We start from the raw sequence: 14,964 nt of genomic DNA on the forward strand, positions 1-14,964 counted from the left end.
CCCAGTGGAGGATATTAAGGTTCAGAATACCTTTGCCTTAAATTTTCTAATTTACGTTGCCCTAAAATAACTTTTATATATATATTCTAAAGTTTCTTCACCCTTCCATGAAATATGTTCTGAGTACGGTCTTGCATACTAAAAGTACTCCAGTGCCGTAATTCATATGAAAGATAGTCAAGATCAAAAGTACCGTCTTGTGCAAATATGAATATTTACCAGTTATGGTTTGTTTGTTCGTTTATTGAAGTTTAGTGTTTCTTTTCAGTCCTGAGGCTATACGCGACAGAGGCTATATGCAGTCTAAGACTAAATTCGAACTACAGTAGTGTTTAATGCTGTAAGTGCATCAAAGATGTGAGCGCTAGCCATTACACCAATGCAGAGGGTTACCTCTCTCTGAAAGATCGTCTGTGGAATACTCTAAAAATTTAACAATCCTAATTACCATATATTTCACTGTAAAATTCACTTTTATATTTTTATTTTATTAATATTATTATTATTATTTCCTGCATTTGATTTTTTTAATGAGTGAGTTTTGTTTCGAAGTTTTGAAACTACGATAGCTTTCCAAATTATGCGAATTCATTATTGAAACAGAATTACAACTTCCGGTTACAGTAAAGGGATAGTGTGAGATGAAACCTATGACCTCGTAAAATTCTACCACTTCCGGTCTTAGAAGAGAGACAGAGGGAAGAATTGAACTTTTTTCTGAAGACGCTAAATCGATTTCAAAAATCCGCTTCTTGATAGCTGTTACCGTTTCTTGCGCTACGAAGATTATTGTTGAAACCGGAAGTTCTAGCCAAATTCAACCACCTTCAGTTTTAGTATAGAGATACAGGAGAAGATTGAAACTTTTCTTGAGACGTTGAATCGATTCCAAAAATCCGCTTGTTGTTATCTAATTACCGTTTTAGTTCTATGATGATCAACGCTGAAACCGGAAATGATTGATTTCTACCACTTCTGCTATGAATAAAGAGTTAACGGAGGAGAGGAAACTTTTTTTTAGGACGCTGAATCGATGCATAAAGAAAGGAAAAAAATACTTCTTGATATCTCTTACCGTTCTTGATCTTTGTAGATCCCAATTGAAACCAGAAGTACTAGTAAATTCCAACAACTTCCGGTTTTGGTAGAGTGTCACGGGTAGTAACAGTATACTTTCTTACGCTTTCTTGAGATACTGAGAAGATTCTAAAAATCTGCTTATCGCTAGCTATCACCGTTTTTGCTCCATAAAGATCAACGTTGAAACCGGAAATGGTTCATTTCTAACACTTCCGGTGGAAGGATAAACTCCATCATTGAGTCTCTACATCCTAGCCAAAATTGATCATGATACAGCAAGTAGTTCTTGAGACTTTTTTGTCTTCCGGACGAACACACCCAAACAAGGTAAAGAAAAGGAATTTTGGTAAACCACATTTCTAAAAAAAAAAAAAAAAATCATAGTTCAACTACATAAAACCAATCTAGTGAGAAAAAACTGTATTTAGATTTCAGTATAAAAATTTGGAAAATTAAATGTAACATTAACTAATGTAACAATAGTGTGTTTATGTTCATTATATCAATATTATTATTCCCATCTACTATTCTCGCATTTGTCTCACTTACTAAGATCTCGTCCATACAATACAAAGGCACGCACGCACGCACACACACACACACACACACACAGATGTATATGCTCAAAGCAGGTCCCTAATTTTTATTATTACCGTTGACAAAGCGGGATCTGTTACGACAGCTGAATCACAATTAATTGTTAAGTGACCGGTATGCCTTTCACGTCCATTGTTGCTTTGTCCCTATGTAGCGACAGACACTAAGTAAATATGTGTGTCTAGGAGAGGGGGGATAACAGAGAGAAGGAAGAAAACTAACGGACAGAGGCATTCCCTAAACTTTTGGAAACCATCACAACTGTTAGCAAGAGATAGTTCAGATGACAAACAACTTTTACTAAGTATATATGCAACCAGGTTCTCAGTGCGGTAACACGGGTTGCATAACAAAACGTTTATTTTTCTTTCGAAATTCTACGGCTATAAATAAAAATGATCTTGTTCTTGACCTTAACACGGAGAAACGGCTGAACTTTTTAAAATGAATTTTTGAACATAATTAGCACTGTCCTCAAGCCGAGTTTTTATTTTTTTATTATGTTACTATCATTAGAAAATGTATACAAAGATAGTGTATATCACTATCCCCTCATGTTAGGAAGATGGAACTCCCCTTCTAAAGAAAAGGAAGGGGCGATTTCTATAATATTTTAACTATTTTGTATTCGTGAAATGATAAAAAAATATGAGAACTGTTGAACCGTTTTAAATGAATATTTGAACATCAAAAATTATTTCTGTTAGTTTAACGTCCCATGGCTATGCCATTTAGGCTAATGGAGATGGATGATTGTGAAGGTAAATTTTTAGTGTTCTCCCACCGAGAATCGAACCCGAACCATCTGCACCAAAGATGCATGCGCTAGCCGCTAGACCAGCAAGGACATTTTTTGAGCATAGTTAGCACAGCACTAAGTGAGTTGGGTTATTATCATTTCATTTCGAATTAAATACGCGTCCTAAAGTGGGGAAGAGTGTTTAAATATACTATTCCAATACTTTACATTAACCTATAATCCTTGTGCGAAGAACGGACATTTCAGTTAATTGTGACTAAGAGAAATGAAAAAAAATGTTGATTTGAGTTAATAATAAACAAAAACCCTTATTAAACTTACTTTGTCATTTCTATAGATAAACTAACTGCAAAAGTAGTCAAACCAAATTTTACGTAAGACAGTATCACAGAAAGGATTGATAGATATTTACGCCCCTTGCTAGTAAAGAGGCTATATCGGACGAGATTAATAGATAAAGTGGGATCTAAATCATTGTACTTAAACAACCAAATACACACTCGATACCCACTAGACCATCAAAGGCAACATTGAAATAGATGTGATTGTTGAGGTGACATCACAAGACAATAGCAATGCTGAAAGCAGCCCTACGAAAACTGAGACGCAAAACATAGTGATTACACATAAAGATTGACAGCCCATATTTCGCGCCACTGTTATTCGACGTTGTTGTATTGTACAGCCACTGATTTTGGTCGGCGCTGTATTTTATGTAGTAGTTAAAGCTCGTGGCTCTTCTTTTTTTTCACCAATAACTTTTCTTCCTTTTTTTTTTTTTTTTTTTTTTTTTTTTTTTTTTTTTTTTTTTACTTTCCAGATCATAGGAGAGAATAATTTATGGTGATCGTGAAAAAAATCGAATTCGAAATTTCAATGGATTTACAAGTTTCGTAGACCCTATATGTTGAAAAAGTTATTTTTGGATTTTGAATGTCTGTCTGTCTGCTCGTCCAGACGTTACGCTCACTCGTCTACAGGCTAAACCTAATCCTTCCCGCTGGTATCATGCGCCTCTAATGCACGTGATCCCTGGTTCGATACTTAGTGGAAGAACACAAAAATTTAATTTCAGAATCATTCAGTTTCATTAAGCAGTTTCAAAAATCGTTGGACGTTAAACTAATATTATAGAAATATGAGGAATAGGATTAGGAATTAGATTTCTGGGCTTTCGGCATCTATGACCATGCAAGCCCATCATATATAAGGGATGACCAGTAGCGTAAGCAGGAATTTATTTCGAGAAAGGTCAAACTCAATATGAGGGCATTTTATATTAAAAGTCCTAAAACTGCCCCTAAAATTAGGCTAGATTTACACAAAAGTTGCAATTTCGGGGGGATCCGGGCCCCCGAGACCCATCCCCTCCGTTCGTCCCTGGGGATGACGTCACTCACCTATCACACTATCCGGGTAAAGGGAGGGAAGAACGGATTGGGGACGAAAGGAAACGGTCTGGGATCTGTATGTTAGGTACAATTCTGGCATTTGCTTGGTGCGAATGATGAAAACCTCACTCATGGCTGGTCTGAAAAACGTTTACTCTTTTTCGACCGACTATCCTCACTGGAAATCGAGCCCGGAACCGCTCGCACCGAAGACGAGAGTGTTAGCGACTACGCTACGCGGGACCACATATTTCATTTCATATAGGCCAGGGGTTGTCAACCTTTTACACTGGCGTACCACCAAAGCATTACACCGTCATAAGCCGTACGTACCATCAACAGCAGCTTGCATTCCACTACTGGTACGCGTACCACAGGTTGAGAAATCCTGATATAGGTTATACCGTTCACTATAACAAGGCCAAATTTTAAACTTAAATTTTTTATAAAATTCTCCAGGGCAGACTTTCGAATTTTCTTCCTACTTCCAAAAATAAAATTAATTTACTTGGGCGTTAAAATTAAAAAATGCGAATTTCTAAAGTAAAAAAAAAAAAAAAGACTCAAACTATTATTTTCCGTGCATCAATACTTCATTAACAACCTTATAATAATGGTAAAAGCCATTACTGAAAGAGGAATTTTTAAAGAAGATCCTCAGTGAGAATTAACAATAAGTAATGAGAATTGATGTCTGAGGCACTTTAGTATGTTATTACACTATGCATCACCTCGCTCATTGCTAGATCATGCAACTTTAATGTTCAAGGTTACGAAGCACTGAAATGAAGAAATAAGTTATATGTGTGTGTGGTTACATAAAACCTTCATCAGCATCTTTTTTCTATAGGCTAATGACACGGAAATATCTTGGAATTGTCAGCCAATGATAGAGGAGGACAAGACCCTAAATGCAAACAATTTTGTTGTAACAAATTTGATAATGGATATTGGTAATCTCATTCAAGAAGACAGAAAAGAAATAAAATTGGTACTAATAACTTTCGGATGAGGGTTCTTTCATATATATATGACACGTGTAGTTTTGAATTGCTTTCGTAGGTTTTCTTGTACGTCATTGCAAAATGTGCAAAACTGCACGTAGTAAACGTAGCATTACCTTAAAAGAGGCAACATGCGGCTATAACAGCAGTACGTGCTTGCACTGAAGGTGAATTGCTGTATTACTCAATACGGCATAAGTAATGTTCACAGGGAAGAAAGAAAGAAAAAGGGCAGTACCTCAGTTACTCAGCAACAAACCTCGCAAGTAGAATGCAAAACCAACCATTTAAATACATGTGTTGCGTCAACAGTAGTAATATTGTGTATGTGTTTCTACGTATGTTTATAGTTTTCATAGGATTTGTACACCGTACGCACACACACACGCTGCATTTGAAAGTAAATGTTCGGATGTATATGAACTAAGTCCAACAGAAAATTGCTTTAGGATTTGGCGTGTTATCTTGAAGATTTTCTACCCATGCACTACGAAGCGGTGCAGTTGCTGCAGTAGGATACCAAACCTTTGTCTGCTTCTAGACCTTTCAGAAATTCGAAATTTTTCCAAACCATTTTACTTTATACCAGAAAGGCAGAGCGTTCTCTTTCCACACGAACGGATGTGGCTAAAGAAAGTAGGAAATGCAAACGTTACATACATGTCTGTTTTCCAAAAGCATTGGATTTACTTCTTATTTGGTTACATTATTGCCAGATACCAGAAGAAACATCACTTTGAGACAGACAAGATTAAGAATGCCCGTTATTTTATCGTTTATTTTGTTGTTTTGTTCTTTGAAGTTTAAAGTCACCAATGAGTCTAAATGAGATACGAATGTGAAACAGAAACAAAATGCAATTCCATTGGCAATTGCGTCTGAATCTATCGCACTAAAACCAAGAACTTTAATCGTGTAGTCAGGAAAAAATGTTAAGTTGCTTTAACGAATCAGAACAGAGGTTTATTTACTACGTATTTTCCCACTGTTAGCCTTTTCCAATTCTCTAGTGGTGTTAAGCCTTTAACAATATTCACTACGCTCCCATCCCCCCTTCTTTTTATTTTGGTTGATTTTCTATTAAAGTCATTAGGGCTTTTCACTACGTTCCCATCCTACTTTCCGAATTTTAGTGAGTTGCTTATGGGAAAAGAGATCATTGTGTGTGGATAGGGATGGAAACACGGAATAAAGACAAATGCAGATGATAATCTACATAATATAATGCGAATAGGCTACAACTCACGAACAAAAAAAAAAGTGAACTATCTACCACTGTTCTACAATGGCTCTCATTAAAACATAATCACGAAAATTTTCGAAAAGCTCACGATAGCTACAGCAGGAAAAAGCTGCGGATGCGAAACAATATTCATGTGGATGATGTGTGGTCAGCACACAGACATAAGTAGTCGCCCTTTAGCCTAGGAGCTCGCTACACCTTATTTGAAATGGCTTCCCAATTTGTGACTTTCTAGACGAGGAGATCGCTACACCTATCTCAAGGTACTTTTCAATTTGTGGTTTTCTAGACGAGGAGTTCGCTACACCTAACTCAAATAGTTCCCCAATTTATGGATTTCTATCCAGGGAATTCGGTACATCTAACTCAAATCGCTCCCCAATTTGTGGCTTTCTAGCCAAGGCATTCGCTACATCTAACATATATTTAATAGCTTCCCAATTTGTGACTTTCTAGCCAAGGAATTCGCTACATCTGACTCAAATAGCTCCCCAATTTGTTTCTTTCTAGAGGAGGAGTTCGCTATCTAACTCAAGTAGCTCCCTAATTTGTGTCTTTCCAGACGAGGAGTTCGTTACACCTAACTCAAGTAACTCCTCAATTTGTGGCTTTCTAGACGAGAAGTTCGCTATTCCAAACTTAAATAAAATAACAGACAAATTCTGACCAAAGCATATATTAACGATAATGTGTCTGATGAAGGCAAAGTTAATTTGCCGAAACTGTAACGCTGTTATTTACTGGTTAATATATGCTTTGGTCAGAATTTGTCTGTTATTTTATACAAGAAGTTACAAAGCTAGAATGAGTGGTATCCAAACTTAAATACTTCCTAATTTTTGACTTTCTAGACGAGGACATTGATACACTTAACTCAGATAGCTCCCCAGTTTTCCTCACGATCTTAAGTGAACTCCGAAATTTCTAAATATCTGTGTCCTCAGTGGGATCAAATCCAGAACTCTACGCATCAAAGACACCTGCAATAACTACCAAATATACGATAATATCTGCTTAAATAAAATTTACCAAAAAAAAAAGTATATTTTATTTCGTGAAAAGCATGTATATTATTTAGTTTAATTTTGAAAAAAATGTTACTGTGTGTTTTATTAAAACGAATATTGTTCTCTGGAATTTATTTATTTGTTTATATATTTCCTTTATTTGTAATATTAATCTGTGTAGAGAAAGAAGGGCTCTTGTTATAATTAAAATCACTAGAGAATCGTTTTAATTAAATTATTTTAGAGATTCTTTATTTATTTTCTCTCGTCATACCGGTATTCCGAGACAAAACACATACAAAACAAGGTAGGATAAAATCAGAATCTCACTAAAATCTGAGCAGATACAAAGATACCCCCCCCCAAAAAAAAAAGATTATTAAATGCTCTATTCATAGTACACAAGAGATATGCTATTTCCGTACATTCGCTTGATCACTGAAACACACAAAAACACACACATACGCACGCATAAAAGAAACAGGCTTTGAATGTCCACATGCTTCTCTCCTCCTTCCCAACCTCCCAACGGCTTGCTCTGACTGATCCTGTCCGCAACAAAGCCTGTTCTCTACCACAGAGTCGCTGTGACCACACACTAGAAACAGCACAGGACTTAATTACATATCAACTCTATACGAACTCATTCGGAGTTTTATACTCCCGAGCAATTTGCAGATTTGTTGGTTTAAATTCTATGCTTTTTTTCTCTTCTCTCTAATTTGAGTAGACCAGAGGTTTGATGGGAGGGCAATAAAATTAAGTCACAAACAACTCCCACCTCATCCTCCCTTTAGATAACAGACAGAAAAATTAAAAAAATGAACAGCAGCGGCAATAATTGCTGCTATTATTCAATACGAACGTCCAGTGATCAATAAACATTGATGTATGATGGGTTCAAAAGGACAACAAGAGAACAGACAAATTCATGATTTTTCCTGTTTTTTTTTTTTTTTTCACCATCTTCCATTGATAATTCATATCAAAAACTGTCCACACACACAAAAGCTCAAAATAAATAGATTGCTCGCACAGCATATAGAAATTGAAATACTACTAGAGAAGAGACCTTTGGGTAGGCTAGAAAAAGCTGGATGGAGAACATAAAGCTCCCGATTCGCAATTGAATTTGCACTGAACAAGATCCTCAGGACGGCTAATGTTTCGTCAAGGTCAGTGGCGTAGCAGCTGCCCCCGCAACCCCCGCAGTGCGGGGAGGCCCCGAGGTATAGAGGGCCCCGAAGTCTTGCGATGAATAAAGATTTAAAGAAGTAGAACTTCAACCTTACTTCTGTCGGCTTTACAATTAGGGCCCCTTCTCTATACCTTGCGGGGGGGGGGGCGCAAAAGTGTGCTACGCCACTGGACAAGGTTAAACTTAAATCTCCTTAAACCATTGAGTAATTATTGTACCGATACGTAACTTGAACGATTGTCATGCAAACAGACAGAAAAGCTTGCCTCTTATAACGTTTTAGGTTATATAATAGCCCTGAGTACGTTATATTAAAATTATGGAAATATTTAAAAAAAATAATTCATATACCAACTGTTCAAATTATAACACAAGAAATCGAATTTATTTGAACTACTGTATTTTTCGTGGATTTTCTACATTTAACTTGTTATTTTTGTAATTAATCTCCTTTATAAACGAACTTACATACAACCACTATGGCTTCGTGTTATATATAAAGAGCTATCCTGAAGGGGAAAAAAGTGTCGACATGTCTAGCCACAAAAAAATAAATAAATAAAGATACCATACGATACAGACCATAGGAAATTATACCATAAGATACGGACCAGAAATCTTAATAACAGATACATGTTTCTGCAAGTTATCGTTACACTCTGCTATAATTGCGTATTGTCTCCAGTGTTGCACCCCAAAAACTAAAACCACAATTTCCATTCTAAAAGTGTAACATGTGTAATAACTGCGGATGGGCCACACACACGTACTTCCGGCATAAGTGTTCAGTCAGTGCCAAAGAAATGTATAACAAATGGAAATTACAGTGGAAATCTTTTGCACTGACTTATGCATATTACTATAAGAGAAGGGAGAACTGCATTTTTTTTTTCTTATTTCGAAAGGAAGAAGGTTCAAAGATCAGGTAAGGAAAGTATCTGTATTAAAATAACGTATAATATAAGACATCTTAAGGTTTCTCCACTCATAAATATAAACTTCCGACAATGTGCTTTCGCTGATTTCGAAAGTGTGACAAAATTATTTGATTCATCCATTGATGTAAGTAGTGTCTTCAGCTAGATCAAACATTTTCTTTAGAAAAATCGAAAACCAGCAGCTACTGCTTTTCTCTCCACAAGTTACTTTCTTCGCACTACTACAGGGTCTACCCCCTCCTCCCCCCTGAAAATGAAGAAACAGACTACGAAGAAGAGAAATGCGTTCGGTGGCGCTGTCTCCCATTACACGCTTATTGTGTGGGGCCACATATGAAACTTACATGAGGCAAAAATAAAAAAAAAAAAAGAAGAGGATACCATAGCCATTCAGGGATTTCGTTGACATGAATTATAAGGACATGATTTTCGTTCCTAAGCCATACATACATTTCTCCTTTTGGGCTACTTACAAAGAAACGTCTTTTCTTAGTCCAAAAATGCTACAAAAAATATTTCTCCTTCTTTTTTTTTCAGTGGTGCAACAAAGAGAGATATGCTAGAAATTAAGTTTACTCACACAGAGACTGTTTAAAGAAGGAAAAGGGGAAAAAAAAGAGAGAGAGAGAGAGAGAAAAGCAGTATTTCTTGTACGTATCTCACTTAAATTGCTCCAAACACTTAGAATCTTAACTTTAAGAAAGAAAAATATACGACTGACGCTACTAGATTGCCTTAGAAAATTTATGGCTTCATATCTCAAATTTTTTTCTACTTATAAATGATCATGCTAGTGCACATAATATGTAAGAAGTTATATTGTGTTCATGAAAGTAACGGGATTGCAATCTTCACTCGAAATTACAAATAGTACGAGTATCAGTAATGGAAATATGTGTGGTATGTTTCTAATATATATATATGTATATATTACCAACATAGATTTTGATATATAGTATATAACTAGCAGAATACCCATTTTTCGCACGAGAAGAATACGTTTCATTTTGGACATAAATGGGTGAATTTGGACTTAAATGGCAACGACATTTTATTTCAGCGACCCCGAAAACTGTGGATTCGACACTAATATCGGTCATTTTCGATCATTTTTTTTTATATATCTAGCCCTCCCCCAAGTTGCAGGACTGAATTTGAATTTGAACGGCATCAAAAGTGTTACTGTTCATCTCAGCTACTCCGAAAACTAAGTATTAATCACTAATATCGGTCATTTTCGATCATTATTAAGTATCTCTCCCCTCCCCCTCTTTCCTACGTTGTACCGTAAAAGTGAAATGATAAAAATTATCCCAGGCCTGACCCTCATCTATGTTGAGAATTTGATCGAGATCGATCGGCTGGTTTAAGAGGTATAAAGGCAAAAACATTGTTACTTTCACTTTTATTTATATAGATTATTTTGAAAAAAAAAAAAATCCAGAAGAATAAGAACTCTCAACTGTATTAGATTGGCAACGAGCGACATACTTTTTAACGCCATAAAAATTAGTATTTTTCGTTTTTTTTTTTTTTTTTTCGAAAATTACCCATTAAAATCTACTGTCAAACATTTCCAACTAAATATGACTTATCGACTGATATACTTTCTCATATTTGAACTACATTATAGTTAAATAAAATTTAAAGTTTACAAGTGAATCGTAATTTTATGCTATACCTCATAATGAAAAGTTTGATTAATATTAGGGATGGCCAAAATTTTCCGGAACCCGGATTCAGGAAAATATATTTTCCGGAATCGAAAATTTCATTTTTCCGGATTTCGAAAAAAATTAGCATTTTTTCCAAAATCGGAATATTTTCTGACTTCCGAAATTTTTCCGAAATCCGGATTTATTTTCTGAGTCCGGATTTTTCTAAATACTGTTTTTCCAAATTCACGAATTTTTCGAAATCCGGATTTTTCTGAATTTCAGATTTTTACCAAAATCTGGAATTTTCTAAATTCCGGCATTTTTCCGAATAACTCATTTTTTCAGAAATCCGTAATTTTTCCTATTTTACTTTTCGGATTCCGTAAAATTAAAAATTCTGGAATTAGCCATAATTACTTCTGTATCAGTTTCATTTTAACAAGTGACGGTTTGGTGACATCAATTTTTAAGTTTACAAAAAAAAAAAAAACTTTTTCTCGATTTCCTTGAAAACTACGCAACATCTTTGGACATTTTATTTCCATTTAACACTAATGATATTGTAGAACTCAACTTAAATAAATTATGATCGCTTATAGATTGTTTAAATAATTAAAATTTGGAAGGATGGTAGGAGTCCTAGAACCAAAAAGGATAGCTGTAAAATCTGAAGTAAATGAAAGTCCATTAACCTTAGTTACATACCGACCACATTTTTCAACACACCTTTTCGAACCTTCTGCAATTTTTCTTTGGATTCTCTGTAATATGAGGACCCTAAGCAGACGTTGCAATGGATATAATTTCCGAAGGACAATATCTACATTATATGGTGCTGCAGCAATATGGTAATATAAGTAAAGATGGTTTTGCTACGAAACAAATTTAGTCGCGTACTGTTTCATGTACCAGTACTTAAGTAGTAAGTTTTATATGACGCTATCACTCTGTTACTACTTTGAAATGTAGGAACTACTTAGGTATCGCACAAGTTACATAACACAGAAAAAGATCTAAATAGTGCGGATTCGGATGTCATGCGGGGATAGTATATTTTTTTTAAGTGAAAGTATCCAATAAAAGGCAACGTAGTTTCTTTAAATAAAATTTTTAGTTCTGAAACTTAGGTTAAAACAATAAAAATTCTGCAAGGAGCGGTTCTGCAGTAAAAGTTTACCGTTACTAGGGATGCGCACGAGATAAGATTTGCGGCTGTCTAGTCTCAAAAATGTGCTGTAAAAGTGATGTCTCGACTCGAAAAGTGTATACTTTTCTATTGGAAGAACCGTGTCTCGACTCGAATTTTGTCAGGAAAATTCTGTCTCGACTCGTCTCGTGCGCATCCCTAACCGTTACACGGTAAAAGAAATGAAATCTTTAAGTTTTACGTAACGTGATTATGCCGGCAAGGCTAAAGGACACAGTGATGTTGAGAAATGAATGAAATGGTGGAATGACGAAAGTGGGAGGAAACGGGAGATTCGCGAGAAATTTCACACACACGGTGTTGTCCACCACAACGCTCACTTGGCGCGAGCTGGGACCGAACCAAGGATCTCATGCACCAGAGGTGAACGCCCTACCACTGAGCCACCGCGGACTCTTACCGTTTCATTGTAATTTATATTACTATATAATATTGTGATTTATTAGAACATAAATATTTCCCTTCTCCACATACACAGGATCGATTTCTATGATTTCTACAGTCAAATTTTGATATATCGTGATAAGATTATAACATAGGGATAAAGTATCGAATAAGAAGTCCCCCAGCACCCGCGTTATATCGAGCTTCTACTGTATTGAACAACTTTCAAATGCTGAATTATCCTTACGCATAGGCAACCACAATTTCTCTAAAGCCGTGTGAGTTGTCTAAGCTAATGATAGTTTCTTCAGGCCACAATCAAACTTAGGCTGCGTATGAAAGCAACAAAAAAGGAACATCTGGCTCAGAGGTGCCATTTAGAGAGAGAAAGAGACAAGAACAAAACCTGAAATGACGCTACAAATTCTGGTTATTTTTAACTGATTTCTTTGTTTTTCTTTATTGATGTTCAAACCAAGGACATTTATACTTCAACATTATCCATTTATCTCGGGACTGGAAAGTATCGATTCTTCGATCGCACAGTGCTTTAGAGAGTACAAAGAATTTACCACTCATTAGTAGCTTTCCTTTCCATCCATCAATATATCGAATTGCACGCTCTTCAGCAATACATTTCGCCTTACACAACGATGCAATTCGCATTTCCTTGCTCTCGATACTTCTGTAAATCTTTAGCAGCATTTAAAAAAGGAAAAAAAAAAAGACCTCGCTCTCTGCTGTTATATTGTCTCCTAAATTTAAAATTCTAAACCAATCAATAGCACTGGGAATGCTTCCGCTTGGGAATATAACATTGTAAACGGATTACAATTCAATTTGGTAAGATTGAATTCAATATGAATGAATCACGGTAGTAAAATAAATCCATTTAGCTGCTTTAAATTGAATCTCTATACAAGGTCCATTCAAGAAAGAAAAACACATTAAACGTTTGTATAATAGCCGTGCTCAAAACGGGAAGTTTTGATAGTATTGTTGTATGCGAAAAAAAAAAAAAGAGTTAAAAAGTAAAAAACAAACAATAAGCAAGTCAAAGGATCGAGTAATTAAGTGACTGTTAAATTTGGGGGGGGGGAGCACAATGGCTCAGTGGCAGAGCTCTTAACTCTGGTATGTGAGTCCCTGTTTCGATCCCCGGCCAAGTAAGTTTGTGGTGGATAATATCGTGTCCCTGGGTTTTCTGGGGTATTCTCGTTTCCTTTCACGAATTCTTCCATCGCCATTCACTTGCTTTAATCATCGTCTCCCTTAGCCGAAAGGGAATAATCGTGGGACGTTAAACTGAAATATCTAATTTCATTTCACGACTGAAAATTTGACGATAGGAACGTTGATTGGTTGATGTTTAGGGTCTCTTTCCAGCATCGAGACTATATGACACTTGGATCTACAGCTTAAGCTGGAATCCGAATCACAGTATGGTGTTCATATTTATTGAGCTTGAAATTCAGTGTAGGAAGCTGTGCAACGGGTTAATTTTTGGAATGAGAACTGACAGTGCGGATGTTTCAAAAAACTTACAGAAAAATGTGGCCTTCGTTTGACATGGACTGGGTAAACTAAAGGGTGCTCAGAAATCTCTATACGCTTGATTCGTAATAAATATATTCAAATCTATAAAGTAAAATGTTTTATGTTTATGTGAAATTTGACACTGGTATCAGAAATTGCGATAAATATAGACTAATTGTAGATTATACTTGTTTGTTTCTTTGTTTTCGATAGGTTTAATCGAACTTATGCTGGTGTATAGACACTTTCCTAACACTCTGTATAAGTGTCACTACTATATCAACGTAGCTACTATTGTTAATTTTTCTAGATCACAGCAGCTGGAATAAGGATTTTCACCACGAGTGCCGATCTTGGGGGGGACAAGGACCCTCCCTCGAAGTTTGCTTGTGCTTCCCAGGTTTGGATATCTGACAACGAAATACACACACACATTTGCCCCCGCGGGTTAAGTTCCAAAGTTGGACGTCCGTTTCTAGGAAAATTTATAAAATTTACAGAAAAATATGGATAATTTGATCGTTTGTGTATTTGAAAATATATAAAGATCTCGACAAATCTGTTTATTTGTTATATATAAGTGGTTATAAGCATGGGACTATTCGGCGAGCGGAAGGAACTATTAAGCGCAAGGTAACGGAATATAGTTGCATTGTGAGAAAGAAATGAGAATTTATATTATCAACATGGCGGGTAATACGTCCAAGGATACCTCTGTTCTAGACTGTAACCTAACCTAACCCAATCTTTACTCCACCTCGCGATGTAACGAAAGAAGCCTAAAGTTAGTTAAGAACGTAGAAGTTGAAAAATTATAAATTTTAATAGCTTTTATTAAGATTTTGGTAGAAAATTATCGGACGTCCAACTTCGGAATAAATGCCGCTCCCGCTCCCAGCCTAGCTGACATATTGACACACACGTTTAGTATAATTGATTGAAGTAACCCAAAGGGAAAGTA

Source organism: Thermobia domestica, chromosome 18 (assembly GCF_964235325.1).
Source record: "Thermobia domestica chromosome 18, izTheDome1.hap1.1, whole genome shotgun sequence".
NCBI classification, from domain to species: Eukaryota; Metazoa; Arthropoda; class Insecta; order Zygentoma; family Lepismatidae; genus Thermobia; species Thermobia domestica.